The 20,664-nt window shown below is 33.3% G+C and overlaps 1 protein-coding gene across 7 annotated transcripts in view; it reads left to right on the forward strand.

Annotated features, from left to right (window-relative positions):
* LOC118198748 (protein unc-13 homolog 4B-like) overlaps positions 1-20,664 on the forward strand; it is a 130,483-nt gene that overhangs the window by 2,163 nt on the left and 107,656 nt on the right. The window contains exon 1 of one of the 7 annotated variants that reach the window (XM_085824232.1): positions 181-200. The exons of 5 other annotated variants lie outside the window; for them this stretch is intronic. The gene's annotated coding sequence lies outside the window, so the exon portion shown is untranslated. Of the gene's footprint in view, positions 1-180; positions 201-19,720; positions 20,018-20,664 lie in introns of those variants that run through there. One more of the 7 variants, XM_035370504.2, reaches the window with a different exon arrangement.

Consider the following 20,664-nt stretch of genomic DNA (forward strand, 5'->3'; position numbering starts at 1 on the left):
AAATGGGAATTTAAATAAATAAAAGGAATTTAATCCGGCTCGATTGCTTCTTCTTCAAAAATAGGTGGACGCTCTAAGATGCAAGTATCTACGCAGTTAATATTTTTACCCATCTACGTCTCAGCGTTCGTATTTCAGTGCTTCCAAAATTTGTGCTATCATTACATGTATCTGTTACTTATATCCATTCTGTTACTCCGGTCAGTTTCTTTATTCTTATATGTTAGTAAGTTGTGTATTTTTTTAAAAAAAAATTATTCAATTTGTTGTTCTTATCTTCCGGTTAAGAATTTTATACCTTTAGTAAATCTTATGTAATATTATATTTGTGGTGTTATCAACAATTTAAAAGTTGTTTAAGTGCGGCTAAGCCTAATTATTTTTACGATAGCAGCCATATTTGTTTACATTTAAAACTTAGCAAAATAATGGATTTGTTGCCAATCTAAGAAAACTAAACTTCGCAACAACAAAGATAACGCCTTCTTTTATTATTGCGAATTAAATCATGCTTAATCCATTCTGGAATTTATTCGAGAAAATAAGTGTTTAAGATTTACTTCATAACTTTTAATACAGATATTTTGAGTTTTTATGTATTTTTGCTTTGTCGGGAAGTGAGAACTGAATTAATTGAATGAGAAATACTGAATAGTCCGTGAAAAACTGTTTCTTTTTAGTTTTGTTTGCTTAATTTCTTTTATACATCGTTTTAGATTTATTATAGTATTTGAATAGAACAGGGATGGTCAAAGTGCTGCTCGCGAGCCTGATACGGCTCTCGTAGGCAATTTGTGAGGCTCATTATGCATATAAAATATGTGTATGAAATATGGTAAACTAAAAGTATTCAGTGTCCAAAAGGAGGTAATTAATTAGGTTAGAGTCTTTTTACAATGTTATCAAGGGTTTCTTTGTATTTGAAACCTCCTCCACTACTTCTACAAAGATGCAAATATGAACTTGTGGCTTTTAGAAAATCTAGATGCGGCTCTTGAACTTTCCTGAATTCAAACGTGCGGCTCTTACTGACATGAAGTTTGGCCAACTCTGGAATAGAACATGTGGCAACGATTAGATAATTCTTCAAATGATATAAATTTATATGCATTCTGAGTTATAATAGGGACGAAATGTAACGCTGTTAAGTAAACCTAGTTCCAGAGTGTCGCTACGGTAAATAAATATAAACAAATTGTGTTTTATGCGCTATCGACGTAGTAGATTTGATTCAATAAAGTAAGCTTAAATGAAATGCAAGAAAAAAATGCGTATAATTTAATATTCCGTGCAAGGAAGTCATGTGGTGTACACATCAGATTTTTTCCTTTAGCGGAGCCATATTCGCGTGCATTTTTTGGATTCGAAGTCCCGCTATTGTAAACAGGCCTTTATGGGCTTCAAGTACCACGTCCGGTTACCCGATATTTTGTAGAGTCATTAGGTTATTTTGAAACAGGAGATGTGAAATATGTGCAATGCCCTCGCTGGGACTCGAAACCCGGACCGCTCGAATACGCGCCGAGAGTGCTACCGTTGTATCACGAAGGCATGATGGAACTGCTGTATACGGTGTTTATTCTGGGCTTCTATCGCCTGAGCGATACTTCCCATATAAATAAGTGAGTTCCCTGGGAGCCTTACATTGAAAAAATTCACTGACTTATCTCCATGGAAAGATGTAGATAATTCTAGAAATCATGATGGAAGGAGTGAGAAAATACCTTATATACCTCCCCCTTTTAAAGGGCGACTGGAATTTAGGAAACACAGTCGCCAAATCCTGGTGGTGACGAATTATCGTCACCACCACCTTTTAGCTCGGTCGCCACTTTAGAGTCATTACGTTTTTTTTTAAGCAGAACAACATGAAAAGTGTGCAATGTTCTATCCGGGACTCGAACCTCCTTTCGAATGCGTGCCGACTGTGCTACAATTACACCACGGAGGCATGTTGGAAGGAGGGAGTCTTATAATCCAATCAACTCTTAAGAAAAATGCAGAGAAATAAAAAAGAAAAATAAAACTTTTTAGAAATTTGATATAAGAATTATAGCAGACGAAAAAATTGTCATACACTTATGTCATAACACGGATGTCATCATAAAAATAGTTAAAATGTGTTGTGTGTTGTGAAGGGGCACTATTCTCTGAAAATTCACTATGGAAGTTTTGAATTGAAGACATTACCTTCCGCCAATCTGTGTATACTGCGCATTTAAAAAAATAATAATAGTAATAAAAAAATAAAAGGGACAGTTTTATATCTCCCGTTCTACTGGGCCGATTGACGAAATTCAGCTTGCGTTTTTCATATCTCGAAAGTTCGACTTAGGATAGGTATTAGATTTATATATAGCATTGTTTTAGGTATTTGGACAAAATAATCGGAATTTTCTGAAATTCCATGCCAGTTGTTTTCCATATCTCGATTCTACGACTCAAATGATGCCAAGTTTTGTAAAAATCGTACGAGTAGTTTTTAAAAAATTAGCTCTCAAAATTTTATTTAATGTTAATTGAATTTGATATATATTTATTAATATATCTTTTTTTTAATAAACATAGTTGATTCTTTCTCCCAGAATTCGAAATTTAGGCTTATCATTAGCACATTTTTATATTATTCATTTAAAAATTTTGTGTTTTAAAATATTTTTTATAAATTTTTCGAAAACGTTTTGTATTTATAACCTATAAAATTTTTAACATCATCTTAAAGTAGATGTATTTCTAATCATATCTGCAAAAAATTAGAGTTTTTTATTCAAAATTTCTTAAGATATACGTAAATTTACATTTTGGCGAGTTTTGAAATTTGGCGTATTTAATTTAAGTGATAATAACGAAATTGTGGTTTACGCACTTAGTTAAAATTATGTGAAAGAATTAACGATGGACCTATTTTTTCTCTCGTGCATCAGTGAAAAAAAAAAGAAGGTAAAATTACTATAAATTTAAGAATTCCGCCAAGTGAATTATTCTAGCCGCAAACTGAAACAAAAAATTGCCAAGATTTATTTTTAAATTTCTTACCAAAAATTACAAAATGCTATATCTAGGCATAATTTGAGTCTTAGATTCGAAATATGGAAAAAGAAATATATATGTTATTTCAGAAAAAGTCCGATTTTGTGTCAAAATACCTATGTTAGAATAATACTATATATAAATCATATATATATATCCTAAGTCGCGCTTTCGAGACGTGAAAAACGCAATTTGAATTTCGTCAATCGGCCTGCAGTAGAACGGAAGATACAGAACTGTCCTATTGTCCTATGTTTTTTTCGCAACTTTTTTTTGGGGGGGATGCAATTTTTGTTACTTATGTACATAAGTAAACAAACACAGATAAAAAATACGTAGATAAAAAATATAAATCGAATTAAAAAGTAATCGTTTCACTGCACTGCATTGTCATCCACAGTGTGAGTGCAAGATCGGAACTGGATAGCTTACCAGGAAGTAAGTTAAAATCAGTGACAAACTTCCGACCATATCGACAAACACTATGAGTCAACAATAGCTTATCAAAATAACATTCACCCGCTTTTAAAACAAAAATGATTAAAAAATAATTAGGCAATTTTGTGAGAATTTTTTTATAGTTCACATACCAATACCTTTTCATAATCTTAATAGTCTATAAGATTTCTCTTCTAATTTATTAGTATGATGTTACATAATTTCGTTGCTATGATGCTAGATTTCCTCTTTTTTAGGATACTATATTTTTCATGTATATTAATAATCCCCCTACTTCTATGAAAGTTTTTAGCATTTCGTATATCTTCCGCTTAACTGATTATGACGAAGCAAGCAAAAGCTAATTGCCTCAAGAAAGATGCCTTCATCAGGAATGAATTTCTAAGTAAATCTGGCTCGTATTCATGCAATACATAAGCATTCAGGTCTTTATCTCTGTACAATAGCAACAAAATAAAAGACTTTTACTATCAGTCTGGAAAAGAAAGAGCATTTTGCAAATTAATAGTAAAAATCGTTTATATAATTGCTTTTATATTACTTTTGTATATGCTTATTATATTTAATTTCACAATGCAGAAGGCAATATAAAGGAAAATATAGAAATAAGTGATATGCCAAAAAATCTATCCCTATGCGTTCAATTGTATATTGATATCCATTTTTGTTATTCTTATACATTATTCTGAAGTTTCAGTTTGATTTTTTTCCTATGTAATGTTCTTTCAGAATGGCACACGTGTGATTGTATCTACATTCTCCCATTGTTCTGAAAGCAGTTCACAACTATAACAAAATATATCTTCGTGAAATGCAAATATTATTGTAATTTAAAAAAATATTCGAGTATCTTATTTTCAGAATTTGGAGTGTGAGGTTGTAAGGTATTTTCTTCCTCCTTACCCCATACTGGAATTCGAATCCTTGCCACGTCGTTGCATATTTTTCACGTCTCTTGCTTCTATTCTACGCTGTCACCCGAACTAAAACATGATGGGCGGTAATTCGTCACCATCATGATTTCGTGATTGCATCCTTTCCTCCACAGTCGCTCTTTCAGTGAGAAAGATTGTAAGGCATTTTCTCTCTTGCATACATTTATAAAGCATAATACACTTATTATTTTCATATAAGCATTTCTTGTTGTTGTTTTAACTGACATTCATGATTATGTGTAACTCCTTTTAGTCATTCCCTCATTTTAACTTTCACTCATTATCTCAGATAAAAGTGAAAGTTCGAAATATAGGAACTACCGGAGATAAAACTGTTAGATAAACTTAATTTCCTCTAATATTCTGACTTAGTTCCCGACGGTTCTTAGAGTTTAGTTCCTCGTTGTGTCGTAGTGCTAGGTAGTAATAAAACTTTAGTTTCCTGTTCGGTACTTAATTTTCCTTTTGTTTATAGTTTAGGAAATTAGGAGATTTTTAGAGAATTAATATGTGCCGTGGTAAACGTTTGGTTATTTCAATAATAATTTTAAAGTTTCCCAAGCAGTTTCATTCACACTTCTCGAGCCAATTTCCTTCACAATGTTCTCGACAAAGGCAGCATTTTGAAACAGATATGAATAATAGTCACTTAATTATTAGTCATATTAATCAATTAATTTTTTCGAATAAAAAGAAGATTAGCGTCTACGCATGCGTGCATATGTATTTGCACATGTATAAAAAATGAAATAATGTATTGTTGCGTGCGTGTAGGTTCGTAACGGATTGAATGCATACAGAAAACCGATGATATTTTGATAGAATTTATTTTGCCAAACGAAACACTTTACAATTCTGGAGCTTCGCCAAAAGTTCTCGTACATATCTTCTCAGTATAACAAAGCACAATGAATAATTACCCCTTCAAACTACTAAGAATGTTAAACACAATACAATGCAAAGCGCATCTAAAAAGCGAAACTCCTATGGAGATCTCTCAAACTCCGAAATCTACTCTAAACTGAAAAACTGAGAATTGGATGATTTATTCAATCTTATATAGTTTCATTCCGACCGCCGATAAATATCTAGTACCTTCCATTTTTCAAAATTACCGGAAGGTATATACTATGATGTACCAGCTTTTGTCCGGAATAAATAGATTGTTGAAGAATCATAGATGTAGTCGTAGATTAAATTATCAGACGATAAGTTTAAAAAACAGGATCTATTTATTATTGGTCAGGAGAAATAGCAGTTACAAAATCAGATATCCGGAGTAAATAAAAAAGAACTACTAATAACATTTTGTATGAAGTTTACTGCATCGTGACATTTAAGAAAAAGCCCCCGATATTCCTTTGCGAGTCCTTTTATAGCCTCTGGAAAGGCGGAGCTTCCAGGAAATGACGTCAGCCTCGTCAGCCAATCCAGTTCGCTTTAAAAATTTCCAGAGCATTCTATAACTGTACGTGTAGAAAAGGCGGGAAAAACAACTTGACTACGGGGCTGTGGATTTAATTCCACGTACTCTCCAATAAGAGAACGTCGCCATTAAAAATGAAAAGAACATACAGTTAGAATTTTAAGTGTATTTTTGACTATGGAATTTTATTATTACATATATGTATATATATACATATATATATATATATATGGTTAAAGTTACACATAAGAGCCGTATACGGTTTTATACATATAGGGATCATTTAAGTTATACAGGGCCCAGACGAAAATGTAACTAAACGGTCGCCAAATTTAGTGAATTTTGGAAATTTGTCGTCGAAATCATCGGCGGCTTGGCGATATCTCGCCAATTTTCCGAGATAGCCATTTACCTCAATGCTAAATACACTTACCCCTGTAATCTTATTTTCCCGGCAGAGCTTTTCTTTTCTTGAAACCGTTCATGTTAAATTATACAAAATTCGTAACAGTATCAAGGATAATTAAATTCGGCACATTTTACACCAGTCATAATTTTAAGGAACCTGCAATTGTAAAAAATTTCAAGAGAAGCACTATTCTTTAAAAATTGCGTTTTGGTATGTATAGTATCAACATTTATAATTACCAAAGCGTACTAAAGAAAGAGCACGAGATTATGTATTTCGTTTTCATAACATATGGAAATGAACATAAAAATACGTATGACTTTCGTTTTTTTTTTGAGGCAATTTAAATCTATTTGACTTTAAAAGAAGGGAATGCATACTATTTCAACCCGTATTATTTCAAAACTGTTGATTTTTCTAACAGTCACGTAATCCTTATTGTATTATTGTTCGTATTATTTTGCTTCTACATTCTGAGCTTTAAATTGCCCCCCCTTTTTTTTTTTTGCTTTTTCAAGGTCATTGGTGTAAAACAATGACTTAGTTTAACTACAAAAGATAATTCATTCTTTATTCCATCTAATATTCATGCATTTACCGTAGGAACTTTCTTACGATTTGCGAGGTGTAAGTGTTCTTTTTACACAATGCTATACTCCCTGCTTGCTGCAGCTTTAAATGAAAATTATGTAGTAAATTATGTAGTAAAGGTAGTTCAATAGATGCAATGCATACTATTTTTTACAAAATTGATTTTATTAATGCAGCTGAGAAGAGATGTCAGGTATGGGTTCTTGTCCGGATAAGTATATTTTTGTACTTCCATTTCATATTCTATTCATATATTGTATAAAAGTAGTAAAATCACAACATAAATTAAGCCAATCTTATATTAGAAAAGGTGAAGGAAAAAAAAAAAATGTATATGGCGTGGACGCACTCGGCTGATCAAGGTCAAAGTGATTCTCAGTTTCCCTCCTTTTCTCCTGCAACGTGGAAGCATGGACGAATTTTTCCCTGTTTGCAGGAAAAAGTGGGTGTTCGTTGTTTAGCACAATTGTTACGCAATTAATACATTTTAGTTAAAGCGAAGTCTACAAAGTTTACGTTTAGTTTAAAATACTTTACAGGTGGATATTAACGGTTAACAATGTTTTCATCCGAAACAGTGCACAGTGATATCCGTTGTGTACAGTGATATTTTTGATTGATTTCATGATTTATTTTGTTAACTTCGACGCCCAGATGGTATAGTGGTTAGGAAAGCCTGATTGCGATACCGAAGGGCCTGGGCTCGAATCCCGGAGAAGGCATGGTTGTAACTGTCCGCCCCTAAACCACCACATCTGGCCTTGTATAGATTAACGGACTGTGTTACACTGTAACTGTTCACAATCTGCCTTTGAAAAAAAAAAAAAAAAACATTCTGCTCATTGTTGCGCAAAGTTTGAGTTATGTTGTAAAATCAAACTATAAACCAAGTAATCCAGCATCGTTTAATCTTTATTTAATATATTTTTTTTATTATTTAATTTCGTTTAATCTTATCGCCAAGTCTCAAAATGTATATATAACTTTAAAACTTTATTTATTCTCTCTTTTTTAATTCTCACATTTTCATTTTCATGTAAATCATACCATGGTAACTTTCACGTGTTCGCTTATTCGATTCCTCAGAGAATCGTTAGCTTACCAATACAACAGAAGTGAAATAATTTTATGAAATAGGAATGATATTGTACTATATTGACAAAACAATCAAGGGCTATTTGCATAGGGAAGGGATACTATCGCGGAGGATTTTCTAAGGGTAACTGGCTCATATGCACGTTACACATGGCGAATACCACGAAAACTCCAGCCCGTTCGCCGGGATTCGAACCCTGGACTGAACTACCCGTGTGCAGTGACTTTACCGCTCAGGCGCTATTCGCCTTTTTTGCAACTAAATGAGATATGCGACGCCATCGGATGGTAAGAATGTTGTTAATTCTGAACTTTTCGCTATTTATTACATTCTGTGTTCTTAAACCTGGTTATGTTATGTAGAAGTGAGGGGGGCCACCTAATATTTACCCTAAGTAAGCAGGTATTAGCCCCACACGCTAACTAGAAAACTAACAACATTCTGGCATCATTCCTCGAGTCGTGATGGAAATTGTGACTCCAGTGAGCACTACAAGTACTGTCACCGGCGGAGGCATCAACGGTACTCCTAACCTTTCAGCGTTAAATTAGCTCAAGTAAGGGATTAAATTACATGATATACATTGCGATATACATAGTTGTGCAAGTGTATATTTCAAGATGTTATCTATTGTAGTGGGTACAGGCAACATATTTCAGGACATTATATATTGCATTAGAAACAGGCATGTTGTTCCCGCGCTACAAATCATTTTTTTAAACATGATCTGTTTACTATCAGAATTAATTAAGAAGTATAAAATTGTTTACAAAGCTTACATATAAGCACTGTTGTAAAGTTGTGCTGAAACTTTAACAGCTCAATTTTGACGATTCATTATTTGTTTTAACGTACGTTTTTATGTTAATTGATTTTCAGAAATTATATTATTGTCTAGTAGTACATTGTTATTTGCATGTAAAAATTGATCATGATATTATAAATTGTGGTGGCTAGAAGCAACTTATTTCTAGTGTATAGATCATGCCTACAATCATGACTTGTTTACATAATTTAACTTATTACTGCTTGAAGTATAAATAAATATTTCATAAATTTATTGTTAGATGCTTATGAATCAATTGCCCATTATTAGGACATGTTACTTTTGCTCTGACACCTTTAAAGAATAAAAAAAAAATAATTGCATTATCTGGCATTTAGTGTCAGTTGTTAAATCGAAACATACATAACAAAACGAAGAAAATATTCTGAAAACTCGATCAAAGTATTAGATCTGCAACAGTTAAAAATCTTTTTTAAAGCACGGCAAAAATTTAGAAAAGTAACGGAAAACTTTTGAATGAGTTTGAAAAATAGATATTTAAAGGCAACAGTCAGCAGTTTACTATTCAGAATTAATGTTTTTTTTCTTTAGACAGTTTATACATATTGCCAGATTAGCAGAATCTTTATCATCAATCAATCTTTCATTAAAGCCTTATTAAAATTTCTAATTTTAAGATTGAATTTTAACACATTGCTAGTATTCACGACCTTTGAAGCGACAGAATATTTCAAGGGCACTTTAACTGCGTAGTTTCTTCTGTTAATGTGCTTTCGCATTTCCTCACTTCCTCAAAGCATTTGTAGCTTCCTCTTTTAAGTGCAAAGAATCATTTACTTTGTGTTCTGTGTACCATTTTGTGTCCAGTATATTTATCTGAGGTACTAGGATTTGAATTCCGAAGATATTTTATTTTGAAATGACTGGCATCGACACCGAAAACCTATTCCGTGATGTCAAAGCAGCTGGTGTGCTTTGTTGCATCATAGTGATTAAATGACTGATTTTGTAAGTGCTAGAGTTGCTTTTATTGCTGTTGATAATGCAATACGGCCTTCAAAATTGTTTGAAATTAAAATATGGGAAATGTAAATCCAATTGCTACATAACGAAGTATGATAATATCTGTAAAAGTCTATCCTAGTGAGTTGATGAAGTTTTAAAATTCAAGTCATCAACATTCTTAATTCAAAGTATTACTTTCAAAGTAGAAATTAGAAACGCTGACTACTTTCTTTGCGGCGTATTGGGTGACGCATGTTTTCTCAATTGCTAAGTACAGAATTTACTTAAACTTTTTACAGATGGGAATTACAATTATTGTTGTCTGTTTTTCGTTATATCGTTGGCTCATTTACATCAAATGTCAGTTCTTCTCTTTATCTTCTAGTCAACCACTCAATTTTAGTCCACTGCCGTTCTGTTGGTATGGTAGTTGTAGGGCCGGCTAACATAGCCTTGGGTCCCGGGTTCGAAGATCTTGTGATTCACTATGGGCAACTCGGTGAAGAAAGGGTTAAATGATCGACGGATTTGGAATGCTTTAATTAGCAACGAATGCTTAATTATGCTACGAATGCTTAATTAGCAAAGTGCCTGGTTGTTGAAAAACATATCAATACAGTCAAGGAGGATAGGCTCGCCTTTTTATTGTGGATCTTCGTGGATCTGTTTCGTCAAGGAAAAATTGCAGCTTCTTTAGTTCAGCGGTAGTGCATTTAGTAATTTCGTGAATAATTTATAACAACATTTATAATGCACACACAATGCAGTGCACATTTCTGTAGATAATTTGGTGGATAGTAGCCGTCAGCCATAGGTATAGTTAAAGTATCCACATCTGCTTTCATCTTGTCAGTGGTCTAAAATGAATGAATGAAACTCATCCATTGCTAGGTAAATGAAATATTTATTGCTGAATGACGAAACAAGAAAAATATCATATGTACAGCAACAAACGAGCTTTCATTTCGTTATGTTGAAATTTATTGCAATGCAATCAAGTGTTTTGAGAATTTTCTTCATAGAAAAGGATGCGTGTTAATTTCCTCTCGAAACCGATAGTGGTTTTTAAAAAATATATGACAGTCTAAGGTTATTTCTTGCCTAATTTTACAACTAAACAAAAGAAAGCAAACTATTTTATCAAGTGGTTTTGGGTCTTACTTGGGTGTTCCATAAATGACTGGTCATTATATTACTAAGGTGTTCATAAAATGGCTGCTCCATAAGCGAATCGACAAGCATATTTACTTTCGCACTTTATAAAGTTATGAACCGATAGCTTTGCTAAAAATGAAGCACAGCAACAGAATTATAAAGAAATATTACAAATTTTAAGGGTTTGTATAATTTTGTAGAGATAACTTTGGGATTGAGTCAAGATATAAATTTATTGGGCAAAATTTATTATTTTGGCTTTGATTCTATACAACAGTTAACAAGTCAACGAAGACGAGGACATCATTACTTTACCATCATATTAGACAGGTAGGTGTAGACCCATGCTTCCTGCTGTGGTTTGGCAAGGAACCTAAAGAAGTGCAGTGGGAGTGATATTTAAAAAAAAAAAAAAAAAAAACTGCATATTCCTATGGAGATGTTCTGTGCGACTGCGAAAAAGGAGAAATTTGTGACTTCGCATAGATCCAGCCTGTGAGCTGCCAGAATATCTAGGATAGCTTTGATTTTTGTGGTTAATGTCTTTTGTTTGATGATTTAATGTTGGTATAAGATTCTATCATCTGTATTGTCTGGATATCCGAGATGGTTGCTGGGTGTCAGTGGATAGCTTGTCTGGTAATGTTCGGGAGTACCTGTACTACCACAAGTGCATTGTTCTATACTGCTTAGGCATCGTTTAAGAATATAGACAGGAAATGGCCCATGACCTATAATATAGCATGAGCTGAGCTGTGGAAGTACATCTTTTATTTCTGACTTTGGGAACGTAGTATACTACTTTCCCAAACTTTACTATATACAGTAGATTATGAGATCTCGAATCAGTATGTGCTCAAAGTTTATATAATTCTGGTATCGTGACATAGATGTTCTGTTATTAAACACTACATATTTTTATCATCCAAATCTCATATCTATTATTCAAAATATTAGCAGCAAAATATTATGGGCACTGGAAATCTTCCCTCCAAAATTTATAAAATAATCTCGATTTGGTTTTTAAATATACAGCATAACGTTACAGCTTTCAGTTTGTATAACGGGAAGTAGCGTACATTATGAAGACGCGTTTCTGTAATAGAAATATTAGCAGCAATATTATGGGCACTGGAAATCTTCCCTCCAAAATTTATAAAATAATCTAGGTTTGGTAATTAAATATACAGCATAACGTTACAGCTTTCAGTTTGTATAACGGGAAGTAGCGTTCATTATGAAGACACGTTTCTGTTATCGAAATATTAGCAGCAAAATATTATGGGCACTGGAAATCTTCCCTCCAAAATTTATAAAATAATCTCGATTTGGTTTTTAAATATACAGCATAACGTTACAGCTTTCAGTTTGTATAACGGGAAGTAGCGTACATTATGAAGACGCGTTTCTGTAATAGAAATATTAGCAGCAATATTATGGGCACTGGAAATCTTCCCTCCAAAATTTATAAAATAATCTAGGTTTGGTAATTAAATATACAGCATAACGTTACAGCTTTCAGTTTGTATAACGGGAAGTAGCGTTCATTATGAAGACACGTTTCTGTTATCGAAATATTAGCAGCAAAATATTATGGGCACTGGAAATCTTCCCTCCAAAATTTATAAAATAATCTCGATTTGGTTTTTAAATATACAGCATAACGTTACAGCTTTCAGTTTGTATAACGGGAAGTAGCGTACATTATGAAGACGCGTTTCTGTAATAGAAATATTAGCAGCAATATTATGGGCACTGGAAATCTTCCCTCCAAAATTTATAAAATAATCTAGGTTTGGTAATTAAATATACAGCATAACGTTACAGCTTTCAGTTTGTATAACGGGAAGTAGCGTTCATTATGAAGACACGTTTCTGTTATCGAAATATTAGCAGCAAAATATTATGGGCACTGGAAATCTTCCCTCCAAAATTTATAAAATAATCTCGATTTGGTTTTTAAATATACAGCATAACGTTACAGCTTTCAGTTTGTATAACGGGAAGTAGCGTACATTATGAAGACGCGTTTCTGTAATAGAAATATTAGCAGCAATATTATGGGCACTGGAAATCTTCCCTCCAAAATTTATAAAATAATCTAGGTTTGGTAATTAAATATACAGCATAACGTTACAGCTTTCAGCTCGTATAACGGGAAGTAGCGTTCATTATGAAGACACGTTTCTGTAATAGAAATATTAGCAGCAATATTATGGGCACTGGAAATCTTCCCTCCAAAATTTATAAAATAATCTCAGTTTGGTAATTAAATATACAGCATAACGTTACAGCTTTCAGCTCGTATAACGGGAAGTAGAGTTTATTATGAAGCAGAGGTGACGCAGCTATTTTGCTTTAAATACATGCTTTGTCATAGATGCATCGCATTTCTGAGCCAATAATTTTGCTGTGTCATAGATGGGAATAAACATCACTCATTTCTCCTTTGTTCGAGTGTTTGTAATTTTCGAGTGTAAGTAATTTGAGATGCTTCAACTGAGAGTTATTATATAAAAAAGCACAGCACGAAGAAATGGAAATAGGGTATTATCATCCTATACATCGGAGTCACAGGAATAAAACGATAAATATGTCATGTTAATGAGTCTTAAAACAAACAAATGGACGTAGAAGTAACTGCTTTTATAAGCAAGTCACAAAGCATTTTATTATAGACCTACATAATTGTAATAATCTGCTATTAATTTTAGCTTTAATTTCTAGGGGAAAAAAATGAGATAGTCAGTCATTGGGTACTTTTTTCTAAGTATGAAATTCCTAGTGAAAACAGTTGAGTAGGTACTGAAGAAGTTGAATATATATATATAGAAGAATCTTATAAGTTTGAATCCTGGCTAAATTTTGGAGGCTTTAATTTAAATTAGTTTAAATGATTTTAAAATGCTCTTATTCTGAATATATTATTAGCTTAAATTTATTTCCCGAAGAATCTGATGGATGAAACTAAAAAATGAACTAATTAATTATGAGACGACTAATTTATTTAGCTAGCTTATTATTTAGCTAACTACTGAATTATTAGACGACATTTTAGTTAAAGCGTAAAAATTCGCTTTTAAAGATTAGTAATAAAAATTCGTTTTCGTCTTCCTGCTCAGTTATTTGTAAAAAGGACAGACCTTACGAAAATTTTATTATCTACTTAAAATGAAAACGGCATTTTGATATAAAGAATAATTTTGAGAAAATAGGTTTTAAGGACAAGAAATGCGTATATATATTAAATAAAAAGCTAAAAAAAAAAAAAAAGAAAAGAAAGAAAACTGAAATGTTTCAGATTTTAAATTACGTCCAAAGGGGCGTTTTTTAACATTTTGTGTTTTACTTTTCTTTATTAAATATCATGTTCCTCGCACTTAAACCATAAGATCCAGTGCAACAGCAATATCGCAAAATAGTTTTAAAACGAGCATATCTTTAGAATTTCCGATACAGAGACTCACGCGCTGGAGATAAAAATGTTTTTTCTGCACAACGTTGCCATTGCTCGCTTTGAAATCCTTGAGTTTGTTAATCAAAAATTCGTCAAAGTTTTAAAAAATAGGAAATCGATCATAAAACAAATTTCAAATTTCAAATTTGGTCTTCCACATGCTCATATTCGTTGGAGGATTACGTTATTCAAAATTCGATGACTCTATGTACCGTTATTTTATGACAATGTGAGAAATATACATACATTTACGCAGATTTTCATTATTTAATTTCTTCAAATATAATGCAGGACTCTAACATTTTATGGCAACAGTTTGAAAAGTGAACCGACATTTATCCGTCCGACGCAAAATGCCAAAACGAAACTAATAGTCCTTCGGGATTCAAATCCCTTTGGACTAAAAATTTTAACTGGATTAAAAAAAATTCTTTAATAGTTACTATATGTAAAATGGTATTAATGTTATATTTCTTGTACCTAGTAATAATTAAATAGTTTAAAACCTTAACAGACATAAAGTGAGTTATCGCTTTGTCTGAAGTAATTACAAAAACTTGAAACGATTTAAACAAACCTTTTTACTTAAACAGAACTTAGAACATAAGTGCGCGTTCTTCTGCTACCAGAATTAATCACCACTTGGGGAGGTGCAGTTAAAGTAATAGTCAGTTTTCAGTTTAAAACATAGACTAGCAGTCAAAAACTACACAGTAAAATTTAAACGTAAACTAGTTTAGAATTTCTAACCTGTTAGTTAGATTTAAATGTCGCAGCCGAATAATTACAGACTTATCAAAGCTGGAAGGAAATAACGCAATGTGCCGTGAAAGGCAGAAACACGCTGTATCTTACAATCGCAAAACCTCAGCGTGTATATGAGCCAGTTTCCCTTAGAAAGTCCTCCACAAAGATATCCTCCCCTTAGGCAGTAACCCTAGTGTGCTTAGCCATAATCAGTCCATATTGAAGAGGAAAGAATTCGATTGCGTAGTATGCTAAATGTGTTGAGATCTTAATATCTAAGAAACTTGGCAGTGGAGGCAGTTTTAATTCCATTTCTTTTTTCCAGTTGACGTTTGTGGCCACAATTCACTTGGCACTGCAGTCATACTTATTCAAGAGCATTTACATTTTGATACTTTTGCGAAAACGAGCACCGAGAAATTACATCCTAGCAGAGTAGAGAGCGAAGCTGAAGTGCGTAGTTGTCCGATATGGAAGCACACAACGAGAGAGGTTTTGGTTTGCGTTAAAAGTTTCAGTTCCCAATTATTTTGTCATCAGCGCTGTACAGGTCATGCAAAATCGAATGATCTAGAAATGACGCAGTCCAGAGAAGTTATTAAGATTTTAAGAACAGAGAGGGAGAATTAAAGTTTTACCGTTAGTTTAAATTATAATTTTGATTTATATATTTTTTTATCTCACATCTATTATGTTACCTGGCTCAGTGAGCTTAGTTTTTGTTCTTATATGTTGGTAAATTGTGCACTTTTTGCTTTAAAAGTGATTGAATTATGCTGTTTTTATGTTTCGTTGAAGGTTTTTATGCCTTTAGTTATTCTGCATATAATAATTGTAAAAATATCAGCAATTTAAAAGTTTAAGAGGCGTGTTGTGCCTAATGAATCGCCATTTGTTTACATCTGGAACTCAGTAGTTTTTGTTTCAGTCAGTTTCTACGTCTTCAATGTCTTTTTGCCGAGTGGGATCAAAAGTAAACTTTCAGTTTGGTGCACAGAAAAATCTGCCTTCATGCACGCTGGTCGAATTGCTTGTTTTTGCGTAGAAAATCAAAGTTAAATTGGGAAAAAATTTTTTCTTAACTCTTTTTAACTCTCTTGTTTGGTGTTTAATGTTTTTCTGTATTTTACAATTTTTCATAAAGATGTTGTGAGTTTATATGTATTTTTGCCTTCCCGCAAAGCGAGAAGTAAATTGATGGAATGAGAAACATACCTCTAATAAAATTCGAGGAAATAACTTTAAATGAATGCATCGAAAATGTATATAATTTAATAGAACATGTAATTTAATAGTAAGTCATGTGGTGGCCACATCAGACTTTTTCAATAAATAAACCGCGATTAATGCATTCAGATGCAGTTATTAGAACTAATTTTAAAAAATCCAAGTTTTTCGTATTTCATTTTTTACTTTTTAAAAGCAGCACTATCAATGTCTGCTAATTTTTTCTGCTCTTTTCTTTACATGCTTTTTCTTTATACAAACGAATTAAATTGTTTATTGTTGAACGAATTTTAAGGCAATGTTCAATATTGGATCAGCTTTCCTAATATTCTATGACAAAGCTTCAATTATTCCAGTATTTTTTATATAGTTGTTAAGTCTCGTGTAGGCATTTCAGCACAATCATTGTTGTCTAATTGTTTTCCCGTTTTTCATAATGCATTGTTCATCTGTGTTAATAAGTGTTTTAATTATCATTAGCCTTCGATCTAATGCATTAAATTGCATTAACGGAATCAAATTGATTGAAATCAGGTTGGGTTCAAGTTCTTTATATTTCGATATGTTGTTAATGCTTTCAGAAAAATGAGTTTCAAAACTAATGAAATTATTTGCGCAATATGTTATGATTTGTTTTCATACTGCCCTCACATTGCTTGCTGTTACTTCAGAGCATCATGTTTCGCCTGTATTTTTGATAATGTTTCTGATGTAGCTCTTCTAAAATTCCGGTATAGTAGACGCATTTTCTTCTGTCGTAGCTTTTATGGCTTGTAAAAGGTGCTTTGAAAGTAATGGGCTTTAATGTTGCAATGACATCTTAAATTAACGTCGTGTTTTGTGAAGAAAGGTTAGTTGTGTGTTATCATTTAGATCACAGAGATCAGTCGAAATGATATGAGACACTATCTCGTTGATATATAAAATAATGTACGACAAAAATTGTTGGAGAACCAGCCTTCAAATAAAACCTTTCTGACCTGTGCTTTCTTATATGAACGCAAAAGACTAGAAGATGATTTTTTGATAAAATATTAAGAACTGTACACAAACATCGATTTTATTTTGAAATCCGTTCTGCATTTTCACCCAATTGCAGGAGGAGACTACCTTTTGGAAACGCAATGCACGACGTTCCATTGGCTACAATAAAAGGGGCTTGACGGCAATTTTGAATAAACCAGTTTTATTAGCGTTGAATATCTGTTCATCTTTGTATATTGTTTTTCTTAGGATTTTCCTTCATTACTTCGAATATTTTGAAACAGCCTCTTTATCTGCATCAGAACATACAATAAAGCTTCGTTCAGACGGGGGCGTAAAGGGCATAAGAAGTTAAAGCCGAGCTCCGTTGCCAAGGCAACCAGTCTGTGCAACGTCACAAAATCTGGTTTAGGGCTTGTGGCATAGGGTTCAAAGTTTTCAACTTTACGCCGAGTTTGGGTTAAGCGTCGACCAATCAGAGCGAAGCTAAAATGAAATGGCGTTCTACAGAAGATTTCGCTGTCACAAAACAAGCAGAGCGAACGCGGGAAATCAATCGAGCAGAACAGCGTGGGAAAGCTGTAGACACATCCACGCATGCGCAAATTTAGCTTCTCTCATTGGCCACGGCTTACACCCCGTTCTAGCAAGTGTGAACGGAATTCCCGTAATTTATGCCCTTATGACTATGCCCTTTACGCCGACGTCTGAACACAGCCTAAAGGGCCGTTCCCACTGGGGTTTATCTGAGCTAATGGAGACAAATTACGTAGTCGACCCATCTTCCAAACCAGTTTTTTCCCAAACGGCAGCAAGTTGAAAAATCTGAACTGCAGGCATAGCGGAGCTGGTGGACACAGGGAACTGACTCCGTTAGCTCAGATAAGCCCCAGTGGGAACGGCTCTTAAAAGTGCGAATATTGTTGAACACCAATCGGTTTCTGTAAGTGGAAAAAATCACTTACAGCTTGCTGTAAAATTTGTACTGTTTTCTTAATTTCGGTATCATTAGTATTCGTTGTCAAAGTTTTATGATTTTGAATTTTCATTCGATTGAGTGGAACTCGTGTTTGATTTGAGTATTCGATCCACATGGTAAATAGCTGCTGCATGTTTACCATCGAAGTGCCTCAGTTTTAGTTTCTACTTTTGATAAAAAGCTGTAGCCATACATTACGATTTATACTGATCTTTCTTATACTTTTGATAAATGTTTGAACTAATGACTCGTCCATGAATGCTGGCAGCATGAATGGAACCTGATTCTACCCATTTGTAACGTGAATGCGAGCCACTTTCCTTTAGAAAGTTCTCCGTGGAACAGGAAGAAAGCCCTCATGTATTTCACCATATTCCAATAACCTAATCTAACCATTCAGCGATAGCTGACGGGGTACAAGAATGAACGATTCGAGCATAGGTAAATTGTAATATGTATTGCATCCCATAACTTTAAAATCGCACAAAAATAAACCGCTCAAAAAAGACACTACTGTGTAAAGGGAAAAAACATATATGTATTAAAATTTAATATACTTTTATATTAAAAATTAATTTAGTGTAATAATTTTTAACAGTTTAGTTAGAAGGTATTTCTCACGCCTTCTTAGCATGCCTTCGTGGTGCAATGGTCAGCACGTGCGACGCGTATTCGAGAGGTCCGTGGTTCGAGTTCCGGCGAGGGAATTGCTCATTTTTCATCTTTCTGCTTCGAAATAACCTAATGTCTCTACAGTGGCGCCCGAACTAAAAAAGGTGGTGGATGATGTTTCTCTACCACCAGGATAAGGCGAATGGGTTCCTTAATCCCCTGTCGTCCTTTAAAAGGGGGGAGTGTGTTAGGTATTTCTTCCTCCTTCTTAGCATGCCTTCGTGGTGTAATGGTCAGCATGCTCGATGCGTATTCGAGAAGTCCGTGGTTCGAGTCCCGGCGAGGGTATTGCTCTTTTTTCATCTTTCTGCTTTGAAACAACTTAATGTCCCTACATAGTTTTATTTTGTTCCAATTTAGTTTATTTAGAAATTTTTAGACTGGACTGAAGCAAACATAGACTGATTGAAGCCGAACTATGCAGGGTGTTGCTACGTAAATATCTAAATGTTAGAAATTCGCTTCCTTTTTAAACAATATAATTTGCAACATTTCCCGTGGAGAAGAAATTTCATGTGAATTTTTTTTTTACCGATAGATATCAGCGTAATGAACAGATAAATTATCTTTTGCAGACAAATTATCACTTCCCAGCATGCAGTGCGACAGAAAGTAAGAAAATCTGTTTATCTTTTTAACGAACCGAAGCGGACAAATGTTACAGAAAAAGGAAGCGTATGATAGACGCAGTTTTCTAATCTCTTTATTTTTAACTTTTTTTTTTCTTTAAATGGAGGTTTGTAACACCTTGTTGAATGATATCTTAAAGGGACATAATTGTCAAGATCACTGCTGAAATCTGAGAGATAAAGTTCTACAGCTCCGTCGGCGTATTGCAATTGTAGGCTGGAAACATTCGTATTCTAGCGTTTAAAGGAAACGTTATGCGAGTGGAATTATCACTAAAGCATGATATTCAGATAATGCGCAACATTCTGTGATATATTTGTAAATATTTGTGCGATATATTCTTCAACTTGATTTCCGTAGATATGAAGTCGTAGATATATTTAACTTCAACGTACTTGCTGATTCATTTTGGCGATCTGGTTTTCGAGGTATGTATTTTACAATAGGTTTTTATAGTTCTTCAACAAAATTAATTACTCATCTACCAGTATTTTTAATTTGGTTCAGTAAATGTAATGGAATCATAGTCTGTGATAAATTATATTATACGTTTACATAGTATATGCATGCGATAAACTCGCCTCCTTTCTAGAAATTGTTTCTGTTATTATTTATTTTAGGACTTTTCTCTAATGTGACCAGCTCCATTGCGTTAACTCAGGAGCTTATATATCATTCCGGGAAAAAAATATTTTCCCAAGGAGTCAAATTTTTAGATGAATCAATATATAGGAATATGTTTATATCTAAACAAAAAATGCAAGCGTGAATTAGTTTAAAACCAAAACCCATATTAATTGTCATACGCGCAGAGTTATACTCGAAATTAAAGTTGAATGAAAGTAATTAGTTTTCACTGAATGATATAAAATTGCAAGCATGTTGTTCAGAAACCTTGTTGAACTGTCGTGTGCAAAAATTAATTCTGGAAATGAAAATGACCGGGAAGCAGTTAGTTTCTCATTAAATGAATTTCGGCAGAAAAAGATACTTTAATTAAATGTTTATGAAAGAGAGTCTATATTCTTATTAAGTTAGTCGCGTTATTTAGATTAACAAAATGGTTAAGATTCCC

Source organism: Stegodyphus dumicola, chromosome 9, assembly GCF_044657685.1.
Source record: "Stegodyphus dumicola isolate Sdum_Otavi_A_Nest chromosome 9, ASM4465768v1".
Lineage (NCBI taxonomy): Eukaryota > Metazoa > Arthropoda > Arachnida > Araneae > Eresidae > Stegodyphus > Stegodyphus dumicola.